Source organism: Anomaloglossus baeobatrachus, chromosome 8 (assembly GCF_048569485.1).
Source record: "Anomaloglossus baeobatrachus isolate aAnoBae1 chromosome 8, aAnoBae1.hap1, whole genome shotgun sequence".
In the NCBI taxonomy this organism is placed as follows: Eukaryota; Metazoa; Chordata; class Amphibia; order Anura; family Aromobatidae; genus Anomaloglossus; species Anomaloglossus baeobatrachus.
In genome coordinates this window covers 72,492,810-72,516,395 of record NC_134360.1, presented here as the reverse complement: position 1 = coordinate 72,516,395, position 23,586 = coordinate 72,492,810, and the positions used below count along the sequence as shown (strand labels likewise).

The 23,586-nt window shown below is 43.7% G+C and overlaps 1 protein-coding gene across 3 annotated transcripts in view; it reads left to right on the top strand.

Annotated features, from left to right (window-relative positions):
- The window catches only part of CACNA1I (calcium voltage-gated channel subunit alpha1 I), a 1,217,075-nt gene that overhangs the window by 112,572 nt on the left and 1,080,917 nt on the right, over nt 1-23,586 (top strand). The window lies entirely within an intron of this gene.

Genomic DNA, 23,586 nt, shown 5'->3' with positions numbered 1-23,586 from the left:
CTTTAATATTAGAAAGGCCAAATGACTGATACCGAAAGATTTGTAAACAGTTTTTCAGCAAGGATTGGTATAACACTCAAGATGATCCCCATGGGTGGTGACATATTAGTTGGGGGTAAACTTATCTGTAGCAACAAATACATTTGATCAATGAATGTATTAAAAGGGGCATAATCCTACCAATTTTCAAATACCACATTTGGAATATTGTCCCCACTTTGGGCGCCAATATACAAGAAAGACAGAAAAATTGAACGGGTTCAATGGTGGGCAGCCAAAGTGTTGTATGGAATGGGTGGACTACAGTGCTCAGAAGGATGATCAAAAATGGATTTATTTAGTTTAGAAAAAATACAGTTTTGAGGGTGCCTATTACTTATATGCAGATATTTAGATCTCTCTAATGATCTATGATCCAAATAATATAGATATAACAAGGTGACTTCCAACATGCCTAAAGGAAAAAAAGTCTTTACACAATCATAGAAGTGGATTCTTTACTTTAGGTGCAATGAACTGGGAGAATTCTCCGCTATGAGGTATAGTGCACTATATTCTGTGATGGGGCGATGATCCATGGAACTAGTCTGATTGCCATATGTGGAGTCAGGGAGGAATTTTTCCCCTAATATGGTGCTTACTGTCTGCATCATGTGGTTTTTGCCTTTCTCTGGATCAACATGTTAGGCTATGGCTTGAACTTGATGGACTTAAAGAGGACCAACCACCAGGATTTTCATATATAAACTAAAGCTAGTGCTATACTGGCTCTATCATGCTGATTCTATAGATACCTTTAGTTGTGAGATTGGATGTATACTTTCTGAAATATACGCAAGTACAGTTTGTGGAATGCACTGAATGCTAGTTATTCCCGACCCTGTCTGCTGCCTGACCTTCCTCCCCCTGTAATAAGAGAGACAGGGGGGGAGGAAGGACAGGCAGGCAGACAGGGTCGGGAATAGCTAGCAAAACCCGATCCACCTATTAGATATTCTGTTGCACCTCTCTTCAAATAACAGTGCATTTTACAAACTTTACTTGCCTATATTTCAAAAAGTATAGAACTAAAGGTATGTTTAGAATCAGCATGATAGCCCCATAGCACTGGCTTTAGGTTATATATGAAAATCCTGGTGGTTAGTCCTCTTTAAGTCTACCTTCAACTTTAAGAATTATGATACTATGATTAAGTAAGTGAAAGAGCTTAAAGGAACCTGGATATGTTTCTTGGGTGTGATGATATTAGAAATTACTTGTATGAAATTTTTGGGATTAATTTCTGCTTTATTATAAGTTAATTAAAAATATAGGGTTTGTTAACACAGACAGTGTTCTTTGAAGGGAAATGTGATCTATCTAAGAATATTGCCTATGCCCCTGATGTAGATGAGAAATTTGGTGACCAAATGATGGTTTGGTCAATTGTTTGGCCATTAGCCTTCTAACCTGTCGCTCCCATGCTCAGCCTCACTCATACTCGCTCAGTTGAGAGCTTTTGTGTTCTTTATATGAGAGCACTACTGCCAGATTCCTCTCTCTAGCTCTTAAAGAATAAAAGGATTGGTAGTCCGGAATTAGTCACGCCAGAGCTTTACCTCCCCTGACAATCATCTGTCAGGCATGCTCATACTAAATATATAAAAGACTGTTGACCAAACCTGTTAATATCAGAGAGTTTAGCAGATGTTTGATTAATTTGTATGGGGGCCTTAAAGGTGTTGTCCAGTTTTGTTGTTCTTCTGAATCCTTTCACTGCTTGCTGTCAGGATTCTCTGGAGTTGTGGGTGAGAGAGGGTGGTCACGTGACTGCAAGTATGCGATTTGCATACTTTCGGCCATATTACGACTAAACGTGCTTGGCCTCACCCAATTCACTTTTATTGAGCCAGTCCAAGCTCATGAATTCAAATTGCTCATGTGGTTGCCCGCAACAGCAGGGAATCCAATAAAGCTTTGCACACACTGTAAGGATTCAGAAATTTGCAGTCACGTAGGGTGACTGCAGACTTTTACCAAAAGACCGGACAACCCCATTAGATGGTTCAAGACAAGCAAAAGATTTGTATGTAGATAGAATTGCTAATGTCTTACATCTCTTCAAAAATATGGTGAAGAAACCCAACATGATGGTTCAGCCAATTGTTCGGCCATTAGCCCTTTCACCTGTTACTCCCATGCTCAGACTCACTCATACTCGCTCAGTTGAGAGGTTTTGCGTTCTCTATGAGAGGATTACTGCCAGAGTCCTCTGGTGGTGGTCTATTTCTTAAAGAATACAAGTATTGGTAGTACGGAATCAGTCATGCCAGATCTTTACCTCCCCTGACAATCATCTGTCAGGCATGCCCATACTAAACATACAATAGACTATTAGCCGAACCCGTTGATTCAGAGACTTTGGCAGACGTTTGTTTAATTTGTATGGAAGCCTTAAAAGTGTTGTCCAGTCTTATTGTTCTTTTGACTCCTTCCAGTGCACGCTGTCAGGATTCTCTGGAGTTGTGGGGGAGTGTGGGTGGTCACGTGACTGCAATTATGCGATTTGCATACTTCCGGCCACATTACGACTAGGTGTGCTTGGCCTTACGAAATTCATTTCATTGAGCCAGTCTAAGCTCAAGTATTCAAATCGCTCATGTTGTTACCCGCAACAGCAGGGAATCCTGACAGTATGCTTTGAGCACACTGTAAGGATTCAGAAATTTGCAGCCATATAGGGTGACTGCAGACTGTTACCAAAAGACCATACAAACTCATTAAACGGTTCAAGACAAGCAAAAGATTTGCATGTAGATAGAATTGCTAATGTCTTCTTTTCAAAACTATGGCGAAGAAACCCAAAATGCTTGCTTGTAGCTAAACTCCATTTCTTTTCAAAGCAATACCACAGGAATGATGAAATTACAACGATAAATGTATTCTTAGAATATTTTCTAACATAAAACCTATAAATATCAGACCATCAGAGATATTTAAGTTAAGCGAGATTTTGGGCCTCCAGTTGATTGTTCTTCTGTTTGTTGTGTGGAGTTAATAGCTTTTATCAGAGATTAGTACACTGGGACAAATATCTTATAGCTAGAAATGTATTTTTTTCCAATAGCAAGTTCAAATAGCTTTTGCATTGATCGATTTTTCTATAGATTTTAGGCTTTGAGACCATTAATGATTGCAGTAGCTGTAGGAAAGTCTTTTATAAGACTTTTGTTTTGTACTCCAGTAAACTAAGTATGATTGCTTTAGATATTTTCTTCTTAATACAGTCATGTTGTTTGTGTCTACCTGAAAGCGACTAATATTTAATAATGTAACGTTTATTGGCTGCTTATTCATTTTTTCCTTGGTAGTTGTTTGTTTGCTTCTGCTGCTTTATTAGCCTGATAAAGAATAAGATGGTGTTAAAAGGGACCTGTCTCCAGTTTTTGATGGATGATGATGTGGATGACGTGTCCTGTATTATCCACATAGTGGACCAAGATCTCGCGCCTGCGTAGTAGCCTCACAGACCCGAGCAAGCACACTCTACTCTTCCCTGCTGCGTTCAGAGCATAGAACATCACTGCGCAAGCGCCGAAATGAGAATGACATCGCAATGACGTCGCTTGGCGCTTCTGCAGTGATGTTCTATGCTCTGACCACACTAGGGCAGGGCAGAGTGCGCCTGCACTGCTCTGTGAGGCTACCGCGCAGGCGCAAGATCTCTGTTCACTATGAGGATAATGCAGCTCGCTTTATCCACGCCAATCAAAACAGGAAGAAGCGATTACCAACAGAGAGGATGGACACATGCCACAGTGAGGACATCCATCAGACAGGACAACCCTAAATTACATATATAGTGCAGAAGAATATCAAATGGTATTTTTGAAGTCACGATTAGCAACAGAGAGGATGGACACATGCTGCAGTGAGGACATCCATCAGACAGGACCACCCTAATTTACATATATAGCACAGAAGAATATCAAATGGTATTTTTGAAGACGCAATTAGCAACAGAGAGGATGGACACATGCCGCAGTGAGGACATCCATCGGACAGGACAACCCCTAATTTACATAAAGTGCAGGAGTATATCAAATAGTATTTTTGGGGAACACAGGGGGAGTCTGGAGTTGATAGACACGTTTGTGAAGTGCAGCAAAGGAACAGTTAAATGTGGTAGCATTTGTTCATAGGTTCAAAAGCAGGTGACAGGTTCCTTTTAACTTCTGTCAGTAAAATTCAAGCCTTCAGGAGCAATTTGCTGACATGCTGGGAGGAGCCATGGATATTGCCCCCCCCCCCAGCCTAAAAATGCCAGCCCGCAGCTGCCCAGAATTTTTAAATCACATTAGTTGTGCCAAACCTCGAAAGCCAGGGAAGGAGTCTTGCGAGGATAATTTGCATATTCCCAGTGCCTTCTGGGATAAGTGAAGAGTCACCGCGAGCTCAAGGATAACCGGGTTTTGGCCGTTACAGCCGGAAGGAAGACTTCTGAAAGCCAGGGAAGGAGTCTTGCGAGGATAATTTGCATATTCCCAGTGCCTTCTGGGATAAGTGAAGAGTCACCGCGAGCTCAAGGATAACCGGGTTTTGGCCGTTACAGCCGGAAGGAAGACTTCTGAAAGCCAGGGAAGGAGTCTTGCGAGGATAATTTGCATATACCCAGTGCCTTCTGGGATAAGTGAAGAGTCACCGCGAGCTCAAGGATAACCGGGTTTTGGCCGTTACAGCCGGAAGGAAGACTTCTGAAAGCCAGGGAAGGAGTCTTGCGAGGATAATTTGCATATTCCCAGTGCCTTCTGGGATAAGTGAAGCGTCACCGCGAGCTCAAGGATAACCGGGTTTTGGCCGTTACAACCGGAAGGAAGACTTCTGAAAGCCAGGGAAGGAGTCTTGCGAGAATAATTTGCATATTCCCAGTGCCTTCTGGGATAAGTGAAGAGTCACCGCGAGCTCAAGGATAACCGGGTTTTGGCCGTTACAGCCGTAAGGAAGACTTCTGAAAGCCAGGGAAGAAGTCTTGCGAGGATAATTTGCATATTCCCAGTGCCTTCTGAGATAAGTGAAGAGTCACCGCGAGCTCAAGGATAACCGGGTTTTGGCCGTTACAGCCGGAAGGAAGACTTCTGAATTTTAGCCTGTCTTCTTCATTGTGAGCGTGAGTGAGCAAAGTGTGAGCAAAAGTAAGTAGAATTGTTTGTATTTAGTTGTTTAATTACTTAACATTTGTTTAGTGCTATCCCCATTAGAAAATGTGCTCCACTATTGCTAATGCGATCCAGTGTACATCTTGTCTCATGTATGCAGTCCTTGAAAAGCCGTTCGAGGGGGCATACTGTTGTTCGAGATGTGAGCAAGTTGCACATTTGGAAGCCCAAATACTGGATCTAAATGAGCAGCTGGCAACTCTGAGATGCATTAGCAATGTGGAAAGGAGTTTGCTGCTCACTGAGCAGCAGCTTGCTGGGTCAGATGTGGGGGAGGATCGTAGTAGGGAGCGGCAGGACGGTGAGGTAGGTAGCTGGGTGACAGTTAGAAAGGGGGGTAAAGGGAAAAGTGCTAGGAAGGCTAGTCCTGAACTGACACACCCCAATAGGTTTGCAAACTTGGCAGATGAGGGGGATGTCATTACAGGGGTAGCATTGCTGCAGCAAGGCATGACCTCTGAATGCCAGAGGAGTGTCTGCTCCAGTAAGGGGGGGAATAGGAGTGTAGGGCAGGCAAGACAGGTACTGGTAGTGGGGGACTCAATTATTAGGGGGACAGATAGGGCAATCTGTCACAAAGACAGGGATCGCCGAACAGTGTGTTGTCTTCCTGGCGCTCGAGTTCGGCACATCGCTGATCGGGTTGACAGATTACTGGGAGGGGCTGGGGAGGACCCAGCGGTCATTGTACACATTGGCACAAATGACAAAGTTAGAGGTAGGTGGAAGGTCCTTAAAGATGATTTCAGGGAATTAGGTTGTAAGCTTAAAGCATGGACCTCAAAGGTGGTATTTTCGGAAATACTACCTGTGCCACGAGCCACACCAGAGAGGCAAAGAGAGATCAGGGAGGTTAACAGGTGGCTCAGGAATTGGTGTAGGAAAGAGGGTTTTGGGTTCCTGGAGAATTGGGCCGACGTTTCAGTTGGCTACAGATTCTATGCTAGGGATGGGCTGCATCTTAATGGGGAAGGTGCAGCTCTGCTGGGGCAGAAAATGGCTAGAAGGTTGGAGGAGTGTTTAAACTAGGAATGGGGGGCGAGGGTATTCACTTTATAGAAGGGGAATGTAGTGCAGATAGTGACCAGGGCACAAGTAATGAAATTGGGGGTGGTACGGGGGGAAGGGTTAGGACAGTTAATACAGTAAGCAGGAATACAGGTACAGAGTCATACGTAACGTGCATGTACACTAATGCCCGAAGCCTCACAAATAAGATGGAGGAATTAGAATTAATATTGTTGGAAGAAAATTATGATATAGTGGGGATATCAGAGACATGGCTGGATGAGAGCTATGACTGGGCTGTTAATTTACAGGGTTATAGCCTATTCAGGAATGACCGTACAAATAAGCGAGGGGGAGGTGTGTGTCTATATGTAAAATCATCCTTAAAACCCATCCTGCGTGACAACATATGTGAGGGTACTGAGAATGTAGAGTCCCTATGGGTGGAAATAAGGGGGGGGGGGAGAATGAATAATAAAATACTGATAGGGGTGTGTTATAAGACGCCGAATATTATGGAAGAGGTAGAGAATCTCCTCATAAAGCAAATTGATAAAGCAGCGAGTCTCGGAGAGGTAATTATTATGGGGGACTTTAACTATCCTGATATAAATTGGGGAACAGAAACTTGCAGTTCCAGCAAAGGAAATAGATTTTTGATAACAATGAAAGATACTTACCTTTCACAAATGGTACAGGACCCCACAAGAGGGGGAGCACTACTTGACCTTGTACTAACCAATAGGCCAGACCGCATATCAAATATACAAGTTGGGGGTTACTTGGGGAATAGTGATCACAAAATAATACGTTTTCATGTATTCTTTAGTAAGATGTCTAGTAGAGGGGCTACAAGGACACTAAACTTCAGGAAAGCAAATTTTAAACGGTTGAGAGATGATCTTAGTGCAATAAACTGGGATGATGTACTAAGTCATAAAAGTACACAAAGCAAATGGGAGACTTTTATGAGCATCCTGAATAGGGCTTGTGCAGAAAATATACCCTATGGGAACAAACATGCTAGAAATAGGAGGAAACCCCTATGGCTAAATAGAACTGTAAGGGAAGCAATAAAAGAAAAACAGAAAGCCTTAAAAGAATTAAAGAGGGTAGGTAGTGATGAGGCATTATATAATTATAGAAAATTAAATAAAATATGTAAAAAGCAAATTAAGTTAGCTAAGTTTGAGACAGAGAGACTCATTGCGAGAGAAAGTAAAAATAATCCTAAAATATTCTTTAACTACATAAACAGTAAAAAACTGAAAAGCGATAGTGTTGGCCCCCTTAAAAATAGTCTTGGTGAAATGGTGGAAGGGGATGAGGGTAAAGCCAACCTGCTGAATGACTTTTTTTCTACGGTTTTTATACAAGAAAATGCCATGGCAGATGACATGACCAGTGATACCATAAATTCACCCTTGAGTATTACCTGCTTAACCCAGCAGGAAGTATGCCGCCGCCTCGAAATCACTAAGGTTGACAAATCTCCGGGCCCGGATGGTATACACCCCAGAGTACTACAGGAATTGAGTTCTGTGATAGATAGACCATTATTTTTAATCTTCTCAGATTCCTTAATAACAGGGTCGATACCGCAGGACTGGCGCATAGCAAATGTGGTGCCAATATTCAAAAAGGGGACAAAAACTGAGCCGGGAAATTATAGGCCGGTAAGTTTAACCTCTACGGTTGGTAAAATCCTTGAGGGTTTCTTGAGAGATGCTATACTGGAGTATCTCAAGAAAAATAACCTTATGACAGAGTATCAACATGGGTTTATGAGGGATCGATCCTGTCAAACTAATTTGATCAGCTTCTATGAAGAGGTAAGTTCAAGCCTGGACCAGGGAAATGCAGTGGATGTTGTGTATATGGACTTTTCAAAAGCTTTTGATACGGTGCCACACAAAAGGTTGGTACATAAAATGAGAATAATGGGGATAGGGGAAAATATGTGTAACTGGGTTAAAAAATGGCTCAGTGATAGGAAACAAAGGGTGGTTATTAATGGTACGTACTCGGACTGGGTCTCAGTTCATAGTGGGGTACCACAGGGGTCAGTATTGGGCCCGCTTCTTTTCAACATATTTATAAATGACCTTGTTGGGGGCATGCGGAGTAGAATTTCAATATTTGCAGATGATACTAAACTCTGCAGGGTAATCCATACAGAGGAGGATAATTTTATATTACAGGGAGATTTATGTAAATTGGAGGATTGGGCTGAGAAGTGGCAATTGAAGTTTAATGTAGATAAATGTAAGGTCATGCACTTGGGTAGAGGAAATAACATTTATGATTATGTACTTAATTGTAGAACACTGGGTAAAACAGACACAGAAAAAGACTTGGGTGTATGGGTGGATGGTAAACTTCACTTTAGTGGCCAGTGTCAGGCAGCTGCTGCCAGGGCTAATAAAATAATGGGATGTATTAAAAGAGGTATAAGTGTTCATGAAAAAAATATAGTTCTACCTCTGTACAAGTCACTAGTGCGACCGCACTTAGAATACTGTGTACAATTCTGGTCACCGATATATAAGAAGGACATAGCTGAACTGGAGAGGGTGCAGAGAAGAGCGACCAAGATTATTAGAGGAATGGGTGGGCTGCAATACCAAGACAGGGTATTAAACTTGGGGTTATTTAGTTTGGAAAAACGAAGGCTTAGGGGGGATCTAATCACAATGTATAAATATAAGAGGGGACAGTACAGAGACCTTTCCAAAGATCTTTTTACACCTAGGCCTGCGACTGGAACACGGGGGCATCCGCTACGTCTTGAGGAAAGAAGGTTTAGTCATAATCACAGACGAGGATTCTTTACTGTACGAGCAGTGAGACTATGGAACTCTCTGCCGCATGATGTTGTAATGAGTGATTCACTACTAACATTTAAGCAGAGCCTGGACGCCTTTCTTGAAAAATGTAATATTACCAGTTATGTATATTAGATTTTATGACAGGGTATTGATCCAGGGAACTAGTCTGATTGCCGGATGTGGAGTCAGGAAGGAAATTTTTTCCCCATTGGAACTTGTTTGCCACATTGGGCTTTTTTTTGCCTTCCTCTGGATCAACATGTTAGGCTACGGGTTGAACTAGATGGACTTAGAGTCTCCCTTCAACCTTAAAAACTATGATACTATGATACTATGATGATACTATGAAACCTTTCGCTTTACCCTGCTCATCCTGATTGCCCTGGTGTGGTGGCAATATAAGGGGTTAATGAAAGCTGCATTTTTCCTGGAAAGGTACAGACATTTCTGCACCAAATGCTAAATGTGTACATGTACCCTAAAAGTTAAAAAAGACAAAATAGCAATGAATAATTACCGTACTTATGCTATTGATAATGCTCGGGAATAACAAACAGGACAGCATACAATATATAATCATAGATAGCAGGCGCTTCTATAATAAAGCCTTTGTAAAGTACACTGCACACTGCAATCTTGTATTGAGCTACGTTGCAATCAAATCACAATATATACCAATTTATAATGTAATTGTGATTGAATGAACATCGATTATATGAGGCTCAGCTATTTTAATAAAAACTTAATGAATGGGTACAACCATTAGTACAGTCATTACTATGTCACGTGTTTCGGCTTCAAGAATCTAGGATGACACAATGACATCATACGTGATGTCATCACATTGGACATAACTGGAGCAGCTAAAGCATTAGTTACATGAATCTGAAAAACAATGTGGTTTGCTTTCATAGAAAGACCTTTGTTCTCCCCGATTCAAAAGGATGCTTCACTTTCCTCTGATTTTTATGATCAAAAGAGTGTCATCAAAGACTGCAACGTTTACACCTCCTGCTCAGGATTGAGTCTATATACTCCATCTCCCCGGGAAGAGACGCTGACATTTATATCTCTTCATCTATTATTTCCCTTTGGGGTTATGCAAATAGTGGGGAAGAGATTTTAAAAGCGTATCTTAATCTGAATTGAAGGTGTAAATATCCTAAACTAGGCTTCTTCTTGGTGAATAGTGTATAAATGAAGCACACACTTATGTGTTGGATCTGTATAAATGCAAATAATTTTTTACAATACTCCCTGTTTGGATAGACTCATGATAAGGAGAAGGATTTTATAGGATTAGAAAAAAGGGTATTTTTTCTTTCCAAAAACAGTGCTACTATGTCCAAGGGCTGTGTCTCATAGCATAGCTTACCCTCATTCACTTGAAAAATTCACACGTATTTTACAGGTTATAAAAAATAACAGATTTTTTTCCCTTATTATGGACAACCCTTATAACCAACTTCTCTAACTTTTTTTTCTAATTATGCATAACCCTTTTAAACAACTTTTCTACCCTTTTCTGAAGTCCATAAATGCTACAATTGAAAAATGCTTGTGAAAACAAGCAATTTTGCGACTCAACTCTTATTAAAAAGCCTCAAAAACAGAGGGATTTTTAATTTTATATTTTACAACAAGCCAACAAGCACATGCAGCTTGCAGGCTGTGTGCTTTAGGATAGCTGGATCTGGCCAACTTCAGTCCCTCAGCACTTTTTCCAATGCTTCAGAGCCAAAGTTGCCTCTACTAACAGCATGGGAAAGTGTAAAGTGTGTACCAGCAATGCATCTGTGCCACTGGTCCAAACTGTCAATCATCAGGAACGCATCGCCCCCGACAAACTTGAAGCCTGCAAACAGAGTAGAGAGGAGCTCCTGAAGACAGAAGATTAGAACTCTCCTTTAAAGAGGACCAACCGCCAGGATTTTCATATATAAACTAAAGCCAGTGCTATACTGGCGCTATCATGCTGATTCTATGCACACCTTTAGTTGTGAGATCGGATATATACTTTCTGAAATACAGGCAAGTACATTTTGTGAAAAGCACTATTATTTGATTGATAGGTGCAACGGAATATCTAATAGGTGGGTCGGGGTTTGCTAGTTATTCCCACCCCTGTCTGCCTGCCTGTCCTTCCTCCCTACTTCCTCCCCCTGTAATACCAGAGACAGGGGGAGGAAAGACAAGTCGGCAGACAGGGGTGGGAATAACTGGCAAAACCCGATCGACCTGTCTCTCCTCAAATAACAGTGCATTTCACAAACTTTACTTGCCTGTATTTCAGAAAGTATACATTTTATCTCACAAAGGCATGTATAGAATCAGCATGATAGCGCTAGTATAGCACTGGCTTTAGTTTATATATGAACATTCTAGTGGTTGGTCCTCTTTAATTTAAATATTTTAAATATTAAAAAGCAGTTTTAACAAGCTAAGCCTTTAGACTAGATATTTCCAGATGGAACACCCCTTTACGTCCCGCACATGGGAAGGAAGTAGTTTCAGCACCATGCTCAACTATCACTGAGCTGGTATAGAGCTCAATCAGGAGATTTGCTTGTGCCAATGCTCAGGATTGGTGTGAACGCTCATTTCATTCAAAGTGATGGTCCGAAGGCTGAATAAATTTCTAAATCCTATATTTATTGGCCCCAATCTAAACTAATTTCTAATATAGCTATATCAAAATACCCAAACTAGAAAAATGTCGTTAAGGCCCCCACACACAAAAGTATAAACCAGGTGCAAACCACAAAACTGGTCTATCATCTAATAACAGAATTGATTCGTAGGACTATGGGTTTTCGGCCAAGTCAGTAATCTGTGACCGCTAGACAGGAGTCCTGTGAACCTTATCTCCGGACCGTCCTGGCCCACTTTTCGAGTAGGCTTGCCGGTGTGATGTCACTCTTGCAAATCGATTCTTTCATTTCTACCATTTCTACACATTCCCTAACAGATGGTGTTTGCACAAAATAAGCATTAGAATTAAGGATTTTGGATTACAACACCTAATCCATTTGTTCTTGTAAAAAATGCCACTTATCTCCTGGACAAACCCTTTATTTGTGAATTTACATTTAGCATAGAAAGCATTTGCATAACATTTTTATAGATTATGGGGCTTATTCATCAACACTGACGTTTTGGTCACCAGTCTTGATGAAGAGTCTGTTGGAGTAAAGAGCACCAAATTCCTTAAGTGTTGTGCGTCTCTCACTGAAATTAATGCATCTTTCAGCTGCTGTGTGCCAGTGTAAGAAATGTAGTCATCTTGGACTAAAGTGCATATAATTTATGCCACTTTCATGGAGTAAATAATGCAAAATTTCACTTGGCTGTTCTCAACTATATTCATCACTGCCCACATTTAAAAAAAGTTAGTGGCTCTGATATAAAAATGCCAAAAGTTGTGTTCAACAAAATTTTTTGTGACATTTCAAAAATCTTTACTACACATTTCCGGCACAAACTGATTCATTTTCTCCTCTGTGTTTATGATTTCTAAGCCATATTATGAAAGAGATTGGCCACTAGTTTAATTCTGATGGCCTTTCCTTAGGATAATGTCTGACAACAAAATAGCACAACACATGCTGCATTGGGTTTCACTCACTGCGATCCCGACTACTCCGCAGGACTTGCTAGATAACACTGGAGGTGCTCAGCTTGTAAAACCCAGGAGTGGGTAAAGCGGTGATCCAGGAACACAGAAAAACAGTGGCATACTTCAACTGTGAAAGTTTTCTTCTTTTTTAATCCGGGTGTATGAAAAAACAGGAACCACAGTGTTCGTGTAAACTTGGGCACTTCAGCCTAAAGGTGAACCTGTAGAAGTACCAATTGGTGTGAAACAGCCATCATCCGGCTCAGTGCTCCTGTCTGTACACTCTCCCAGTTTCCATGAACACTATGACTGCTGTTTTTTTATGCACCTAGATTAATAAAAGAAGAAAACTTTCATGATTGAAGTATGCCGCTGTTCTTCAGTGTTCCTTTCCTTAGGATAAGTCATAAATGTCTGATCGGCGGGGGTATCAGACTCAGCTGTATTCAGTGGCGGTGGCAGCAGCATGTGGCTCACAATGCTCAACTCTGGAGCTGTCTTGTCTTCTTAATGCGGCGACGGCTGTGTCCTGCACATTCGCTTCCTACTGGTTTGAATGGGAGGCGGATGTGCAGTACCGGCTGAGGCCACTCTCAAAGACAGGGCAGTTCTGAAACTGATGCTGCCACCAGCACTGAAGACAGTTGAATTCGGACCCTGGCCGATCAGACATTGATAACCTAACCTAAGGATAGGCCATCACTATGAAAGTAGTAGACAACCTCTTTAAAAATAATTAAGAGAGATGATACAAATGAGGGGATGCACAATTAAAGGTGCAAGTTAAAGAAAAACCTAGATTGAATGTTTTTGTATAGTTTATTGAGAAGTTAGGCAATTTTCAGATTTTCAATGTCGAATGAACCACATAACATACAGTATATATATACAGTTTGTGTAGCGTTCTGTAATAATTGGCCAGGCAGGCATATCCACTTAGTGTGACATAGTGCAGACTCTTGTGTTAAAATGGAAAGTTCAGAATGGATCCGGCTCCTGTTCGCAACTCTCCAGAGATATTTGGATGGGATAGGAGTTGCGGGGATACAGGAGACGATGAGTCAGTACAAAAATGGACTTCAGTAAGACACAGTTTCCATGGAAACCAGCTTTCAGTGGAATGTGACAGGGCAAATATTTTGTTAATGTCAATTGTAACCCTTTGGAATCCAAAAGGGCAATAGCAGATTGGAAACGATCATTTAATCCTTAACATGACATCCCTGTATGCAAACATCAATGAGGGAAATGCAGTATCACATTCTCAGCTGTATTAACTAGTCCAAAGTCATACCCAGATAGCACATGTACACTGCCATCTAACGCTGTGTCGGTCACCCAATTAAATAGTTACACTGACGGGTAATAATAGGTCCAGACGTAGGCAGTGTGCTGTTGTAATTGACGCTGCTAAAATAATAAAAGGCGTATGGCTGAGAACGGCAGGCTTTTCAGGATAACATTTCAGTGCATGGTTTTTACTAGTGCCTGGAATTTTTAATCAGAAGATTTACCTCTAGGACTTGACAGCTTTATTGGAGCAGGGGTAGTGAGAACCTCAGTAGCAACTATTGATTTTCTAGTCCAAAACAAGAAAAGAGTGGGCTAAGACTGGATGAAAGCCAGCGCTGTGTTAATGGTATGAATCCACATGTCTCAATCAAGCGCGTACTGGATAGAGTTCTCGTGAAAGTCTGAAGGGTTCTACTTTTCTACTCTTACGTTTGGACAAAGTTATATTCTGTTTGTTCTTACTGTGTTTTATGTACATTCTTTTTGTGTTATTTTTACAGTATACTAAATCGGTAATAGAATAGAAACCACAGCCATTGTCATGCTTGAGGCCATGTCATTGTTTATACTTTGTATTGTACAGTAGCTTCAATTATGGCAATTATGCCAAAATGGGGCCTTTAACTATTACGAATGGGTATTTTAATAATGACTAGACATAAATACTAAAATTGTGCGCTGGTAAACAGTATAGCCAATTATTGACTTATTAAAAGGCTGCCTATCACCTCAAAAACTGATATTTAAGGCTGCTTTCACACTACGTCTTTTTAACATGCGTCCTGAACGTTTTTTTGCTGCAAAAGCGGATCCTGCTTTTACAGCAAAAAACGCATGCAAGCGCATGTGTTACTTTGCAGGATCCTGTCACTGGATGTTTAGGGGCGGGCATTGGAGTCATGTGATCGGGAGTGATGGGAACTAAACGTGCCAGACTGGGAGCCGGCTTCTTACAACTGCGGAGGTTCGTAACCAAGGTAAACATCGGGTAACTAAGATAAGTGGTTACCCGTTATTTACCTTGGTTACGAGTGTCCGCAGCTCTCAGGTGGAGGAGAGGGAGGGGGAGAGACAGAGAGGTAGGAGGGAGAGGGACTGATCACGCGAGACTGGTTCTGGGCATGCTCAGTAGAGCAAGCAGGATCCTGTCTATCAGCATGCCAGCGTTCACATGCGTTTGCGTGCTGTTTAGTCAGGATCCAGCGATTTGCAGTATTTGGACGCAGCTCAAAAACGCTACATGTAGCGTTTTTGAAAGATGTTAAAAAACTGCAAGTCGCTGGATCCTCACTATAACGCACGCAAACGCATGTTAACGCGAGTCCATTGCAAATGCATTGAAATGAAAACGCATTTGCACTGGATCAGTTTTTGCGTTAAAAAAACGTTCAGGACGCATGTTAAAAAGACGTAGTGTGAAAGCAGCCTAACTGGTAATCTGCAGGTGCATAGTGTTTTAACCATGTTTTACTGTGTTAGGCTTGAAACACACATCCGTGAAACACGTGCGTGTTTGGTCCGTTTCCGTGTATACTGGAGACACGGCCAAATGTGCACCAATGTTACTATATCTCAGCGGTTACACTTGCGTTTTTGGTTATGTCCGTTAGTCCGTCTCCGTGATGCGTTTTGTGGGCCGTGTCTCACGCCAGCTTGTCCGTTAAATTCACGCAACACGCAGCACGGACCCAATGAAAGTCAATGGGTCTGTGCGCACGTCCGAGTGACACGGACGCATCTCTGTTTGTTCCCTGTATGTTTTGTGCTTTTTTCGTGTCATGTCAGTCTTTTTTCTTTTTATGTTTCGTTCTCTCCCTCAGTCCGTCGGTCGGTCTCTATGTCTGTCTGTCCCTCTAGCTGTCTGTCGGTCAGTTCCCCCCTCTCTCATACTTACCATTCCCCGATCTCCAGCGCGGCGCTGCACGGCTGTTATAAAAACTCCGGCGGCTTTTCCTCTTTTGAAAAAGCCGGCCGCCCATTAATCAATCTCGTATTCCCTGCTTTACCCGCCCACCGGCGGCTGTGATTGGTTGCAGTGAGACACGCCCACCACGCTGAGTGACAGGTGTCACACTGCACCCAATCACAGCAGCCGGTGGGCGTGTCTATACTGTGCAGTAAAATAAATAAATAAATAATTAAAAAAACCGGCGTGCGGTCCCCCCCCATTTTAATACCAGCCAGATAAAGCCATACGGCTGAAGGCTGGTATTCTCAGGATGGGGAGCTCCACGTTATGGGGGGCCCCCCACCCTAACAATATCAGTCAGCAGCCGCCCAGAATTGCCGCATACATTATATGCGACATTTCTGGGGCTGTACCCGGCTCTTCCCGATTTACCCTGGTGCGTTGGCAAATCGGGGTAATAAGGAGTTATTGGCAGCCCATAGCTGCCAATAAGTCCTAGATTAATCATGTCAGGCGTCTAGGAGACACCTTCCATGATTAATCTGTAAATTACAGTAAAAAAACACACACACCCGAAAAAAATCCTTTATTAGAAATAAAAAACACAAACAAATTCCCTCATTACCAATTTATTAACCCCGACAAACCCTCCATGTCCGGCGTACTCCACGGACCTCCAGCGTCGCGTCCAGCTCTGCTGCATGCAGGTGACAGGAGCAGCAGAAGACACCGCCGCTCCAGTCACCTCCACGCAGCTAATGAGATGAGTAGCGCGATCAGCTGCTGTCAGTCAGGTAACTCGCGGCCACCGCTGGATCCAGCGGTGGCCGCGGGTAACCTCAGTGACAGCAGCTGATCGCGCTACTCATCTCATTAGCTGCGTGGAGGTGACCGGAGCGGCGGTGTCTTCTGCTGCTCCTGTCACCTCCATGCAGCAGAGCTGGATGCGACGCTGGAGGTCCGTGGAGTACGCCGGACATGGAGGGTTTGTCGGGGTTAATAAATTGGTAATGAGGGAATTTGTTTGTGTTTTTTATTTCTAATAAAGGATTTTTTTCGGGTGTGTGTGTTTTTTTACTGTAACTTACAGATTAATCATGGAAGGTGTCTCATAGACGCCTGACATGATTAATCTAGGACTTATTGGCAGCTATGGGCTGCCAATAACTCCTTATTACCCCGATTTGCCAACGCACCAGGGTAAATCGGGAAGAGCCGGGTACAGCCCCAGAACTGTCGCATATAATGTATGCGGCAATTCTGGGCGGCTGCTGACTGATATTGTTAGGGTGGGGGGCCCCCCATAACGTGGAGCTCCCCATCCTGAGAATACCAGCCTTCAGCCGTATGGCTTTATCTGGCTGGTATTAAAATGGGGGGGGACCGCACGCCGGTTTTTTTAATTATTTATTTATTTATTTTACTGCACAGTATAGACACGCCCACCGGCTGCTGTGATTGGGTGCAGTGTGACACCTGTCACTCAGCGTGGTGGGCGTGTCTCACTGCAACCAATCACAGCCGCCGGTGGGCGGGTAAAGCAGGGAATACGAGATTGATTAATGGGCGGCCGGCTTTTTCAAATTAGAAAAAGCCGCCGGAGCAGTGTGAACGCCGTGCAGCGCCGGGGATCGGGGAACGGTGAGTATGAGAGAGGGGGGGACACTTCAGTCACTCGGGGGATTAGTGGTCACCGGTGAATCCTTCACAGGTGACCGCTAATCAGTACACGGCACAAAGACAGAGCCGCGGCATGATAATGAAGTCGGGTGAAGTTCACCCGAGTTCATTCTCATCCCGCTACTCTGTCTTCCGACATGTAGTAACGACATTTTGCATCACACACGTACATTTCACACGGACAACACATACACATGTCAGTTATTTCACTCACGCACACACGGACATTCCACACGCACATACGGCTAGCATACAGGATACACACGCAGGCCACACATACCATAAAAACGGACATAAAAAACGGAAAACGGACCCGAAAAACGGCCCGTTTTACACGGACGTGGTTTTCACGGATGTGTGGCGGAGCCCTTAATGAAAGCGTGGTTACAGGGAGAAAATAAAGTTATACTCTCCCGCCACTTGTTTCCAATGGGGTGGTGCCAGGGGCTGTAACAGTCACAGCTCACTATATAGAGAGCATGGCAAAATCTGTACCCCTAAAGCAAGGATGTTTAACTCAAATACCAAGAGAGCCAAAGATAAAAACTTGGAAAAAGTCATGGGCCAACCTAGTAGTGGGCCCCAAGTAGTCCCCCATATAGAATAATGTTCTCCACATAGTCCTCTATCAAAATATTGGGCCCCACATAGTCCTTCATACAGAATAATGGACTCCAAATAGCCCCCCATAAAGAATAATGTGCTCCACATAGTCCTCCATACAGAATAATGGGTCCCATATAGCCCTCTATACAGAATAATGGACCCCACATAGCCCTCCATACAGAATAATGGGCCCCACATAGTCCTCCATACAGAATAATGGGCATCACATAGTCCTCCATGCAGAATAATGGCCAACTGGCATCATGGGCCAATCAAATCAGCCTGCAGACCAAATTTGGTCCCCGTGCCTTAGGCGGGCTTTGCACGCTGCAACATCGGTAACAATGTGTTACCGATGCTGCAGTGATAGTCCCGCCCCCGTCGCACGTGCAATATCTAGTGAAAGCTGCCGTAGCGATTATTATCGCTACGGCAGTTTCACACACACATACCTGCCGTGCGACGTCTCTCTGGCCGGCGACCCGCCTCCTTCCTAAGGGGGCGGGTCGTGCGGCGTCACAGCGACGTCACACGGCAGGCGGCCAATTGAAATGGAGGGGCGGAGATGAGCAGGATGTAAACATCCCGCCCACCTCCGTCCTTCTCATTGCAGCCGGCGGCAGGTAAGGTGAAGTTCCTCGCTCCTGCGGCTTTACACACAGCGATGTGTGCTGCCGCAGGAACGAGGAACAACATTGTACCTGTCGCTGCACCGGCATTATGGAAATGTCGGAGGCTGCAGCGATGATACGATAACGACGCTTTTGCGCTCGTTCATCGTATCAAAAAGGATTTGCACGTTGCGATATCAACTGCGACGCCGGATGTGCGTCACTTTCGATTTGACCCCATCGACATCGCACGTGCAATGTCGCAATGTGCAAAGCTGCCCTTAATTTGACATGTGTGTCCTAAAGTGACAGCCTTCTTTGTAGCATATATGTGTGTATGTATGCAGAGCAGGATATCACTCATGCTGCAAAGTGAGTAGAGAGTGGTGACTGTTGCATTTCCCTGCACTACCCTAAAGACTGGAAGCAAGCAGCTTAAGGGAGAATATAACGTCATTTTCTCTTTGAACTGCGCTTCCAGTAACAGAAAAACATGGTTAAAATGCTATTTTTCCTACAGGTTATTATTATATTTGCCAGTACAGTGCATAACCAGTTCACTTGAAAAATTCAGATGTATAAACAGTGAAATAGTGCGCCAATATAAACAGTACTATGTATGCTACTTTAATGTCAGACAGTGCCCCCCACTTGTACCACACAAATACCCTTTACTACTATATAGTGCCCACTTAAGGCCATGTAGTTACTCCATGCTATCCATAGGGGTCCTTTACACACTGCGACATCGCTACCAATATATCGTCGTGGTCACGTCGTTAGTGACGCACATTCGGCGCTGGTAGCGACATCGCCGCGTGTAACACTAATTAGTGACGATCAACGATCGCAAAATCGTTCCAAAACGGTGATCTTTGACACGTCGTTCATTTCCTTAATATCACTGCTGCCACTGGTACGATGTTGTTCGTCGTTCCTGCGGCATCACACATCGCTATGTGTGACACCCCAGGAACGACGAACATCTCCTACCTGCGTCCACCGGCAATGAGGAAGGAAGGAGGTGGGCGGGATGCTACGTCCCGCTCATCTCCGCCCCTCCGCTTCTATTGGCCGGCCGCTTAGTGACGCAGCAGTAACATTGCTATGACGGATTGTATATGAAGGTCTGTTCGGCGGTCATAGCGACGTCGCTGTCAAGGTATGTGCGTGTGATGCTGCCATAGCGATAATGTTTGCTACGGCAGCGATCACACAATATCGCACACACGACGGAGGCGGGTGCTATCGCGTGCAACATCGCTAGCAATTGCTTATTAGCAAGGTTGTTCGTCGTTCCTGCGGCAGCACACATTGCTATGTGTGACACTGCAGGAGCGATGAACATCTCCTTACCTGCCTCCACCGGCAATGAGGAAGGAAGGAGCTGGGTGAGATGTTACGTCCCGCTCATCTCCGCTCCTCCACTTCTATTGTCTATTGGACACCTGCCGTGTGACATTGCTGTGACGCCGCACGAGCCACCCCCTTAGAAAGGAGGCGGATCGCCGGCCAGAGCGACGTCACAGGCCAGGTAAGTGCATGTGACGGGGTTAAGCGAGGTTGTGCGGCAGGGGCAACGATTTGCCCGTGTCGCACAACCAACGGGGGCGGGTACGATCGCTTGCGATCTCGCTAGCGAGATCGCAGCGTGTAAAGCCCGCTTTAGACTTTATACTGCAACATTGAAGTTTTTCAGTATATAGTGTATGCAATTAAACAATGACAGGTTCAAGTGCACATTGGGAACAAAAGTTTTTTTTTTAAGACTTTCTGCAGCTCAATCAATGCTAAACATTAGGTCACTATAATAATTAAAAAAATATACTAGTTTCCAATAGATGCAGTTATAGAGACCTCAAAATTTAACTTACCAAGACATTTTTATTGCCCAATAAACGTAAATGGGAAACCTAAAAAATATCAGTATTATGTTTTTTTTTGTTTTTTTTTTAACAATTCACCTCACTTGTTTTTTTTTTTTTACTGTACTTCATGTGGTGAAATGAACGATATCAGTCAAAACTACAAGTCCTTATGCTAAAAGTAAGCTCTCAAGCAGCCCTTGAAGGAAGAGGAGGAAAAATGAAAGCGCTAATACAGAAATTGGCTGTGTCATTACTCTACTTGTCTCCTTTTTCGTACACCTTTATATCCAGTTTTTTGTTGAGCTTGCCATTTTTACTTCAAGAAGTAATAGCATCTTAGGCCGGTTTCAGACGTCTGTGTTTTAGGTACGTGTGACATCCGTTTTTAAAACGGATGCCACACGAATCCATGTTATTATTTGCTGTTACTCACACGTCTGTGTTTTCACATGGACCGTGTGATCTCTCATGACCCCGCACGCACACACGCAGACATGTCCGTTTTTTCTCCGGCAGCATGGGTGTCACACGGATCGCACACTGATGTGATCTGTGTGACATCAGTGTGACACGTACCGGAGAAAACACGGGTCTTTTTAAAAAAAAGATTTTCTATAGTAACCTCTTTCCAGCGATGCTGTCTCTGACTCTGCGGCCTCCGGCTCCTTATCGCCACTCATTATACTCCCTGAATATTCAGTGCCCTGTGAAGCTGGAAGCAGGAGCAGCGCTGGGGACTTCAGTGTCGGGGACCGCATCGCTGGGTGAGTATACAGCTGTGTGTGTGTGTGCATGTGTGTGTAGTGAGAACCTGAAAGCCGGAACATCGCGGGGACAGCATCGGGGACTCATCACAGTTCCAATGAACTCTGATGAACCCGTGAAGCTGTAGCGCGAGTGTCGCGGGGGTCATCAGGATGTCATCAGAGTTCATCAGGAACGCCAATGACCTCCTGGACATCACTGTGCTGGTAGAATACTCACCTTTTCCCACTGTGCTGTCCTCAGCAGTGCTGTATCCAGCGCTGATCCGGCTTCCAGGTCCTGAGTGCAGTGAATAATCGATGAATATAATGAGCGGCGGTCAGGAGCCGGAGGCAGCAGTGCCGGAGACAGCAAGTAAATATGAAAAATCTTTTTATTTCACAGACCTGTGTTTTCTCCGGTACCTGTCACACATATGCAAACACGGATGTCACATGTGTGCCACACGTATGCCACACGTATGACACACGTGTGACCATTACCATGTGTGTGACTGGTACCTTATTAAACACGGATGTCTGAAACCAACCTTAGTCCAATTTATTCATGATCACAATGCAGAAAATCACAATTACAGAATGTAGTTAGTTGTTCTCGGGATGACTGGTAGCACTGAAGGATGGTACAGACGCCGGGCCATGAGGGTTCCGCTTTCCTTTGCCAGAGATAGTCAGTGTGTTTGTAGGTCCTTCTGGCAGGGTGTGCGTTACTTACTTATTTTATTTAGGTTTGTGTACATCCCTCACAGCCGGTCAACATCGTAGATGAACTAAACAAACACATGACACCGGAGTACTCTTGGCAATCAAAACTTGAACACTTTATTCACCTTTTCATCACTATGACATGGCCTCACTTCTGACGGTTCTGTGGTTACTGTTTCTCTGGGGTACTCTCACTTAACCTATCCCCGCTATGTTAAAACTAGTAAACAAGCTTTGTCTCCATTCCCCGACTCTTCTTCTCACCGCTCGCTGTCCGCTTCTGGACCCCTATGGCTGTCAAGCCTGATGGCTTCCCTGAGCCCGTTGAGGTGAGCCGTAGGCTCCGGACCTTTAGGAAATTACCTTCTGGATCCATGACCACCCCTTACGAAATGCCGCATCCTTAGTTCTTGAACCCTTTAGGAGAACTGACTTTCGCCTCTCTCTGTAACCAGGAAGTGTCTCACTCTGCTCAACACTAGTTCCAACTCCCAGTGAGCTGAACCTGACATTGACTGTTTCTATTACTAACAAAATCTATCTACATAACATTCCTATGCTTTATATCAGGGGTGGACATACCATTGGTGCAGCCTGTGCGGCCTCACAAGGGCTCAAGAGAAAAGGGGACCCATTGATACCCCCAAAGCCGATTGGATTGTGCATTTTGAAAAATTATTGGACTGAAATGGGCCCATATATTTTTCTGGCACAAGAGCCTTTTTCTGTCTGTGTCTGCCAGTGCTTTGAATTACTTCCTAAAAATGCCATCCTAAACCTTTACATCACACTACATCCCTACTTAACATTCTCCACTCTGCTATATCTGACTAATACACATTGTTAACACAATTACAGCACATAGCACATTTTACTTTACATAGTTGTACACTTTACATTGTAGGGGGTTCAACCACCCCTACAGCACTGCAAACGTTTTTGAGCACAACAAATGCTAAACTAAAAAATGTACATAAATGTCATCAAATTGGTGTGGATCCTGAGCCATAATATTAAAACATCAATGAATATATGACAGAATTCCCCTTTCTGCTGCTGTAATTTATTATTGGAGTCACCATGCAGATTTGTCACTATATAAGAGCACAAGACCAATGGCTAAGACTTTTATTCAGGTCACTGAAGCGATCCTGAGATGACCTTGCTGTCTTAGAGATTTATTTTAGTCTGCCTCATTACATGAGTAACTAGTAGTATTTTTGTAGTTCTACCGTTTTTAAAAAGTTATTTAGATTTTTAACAACATAACCTCTAATGTATCTATCCATATTAATGTGTATATGTGGCGCCCTGGACAAGCCAGGGGCCACAGAGCACAACACCAACACACCCCACACTCCCAGCAGGCACACCGAAGTCAGACACAAAACCCTTGTTGCCTTCCTCCAGGGGCTGATGATTACACCAGGGGGTGGGCCAGGCGGTTGGTCCCGCCCACCGAGGAGTTCACAGTCCTGGAGGCGGGAAAACCAGGCAGATAGA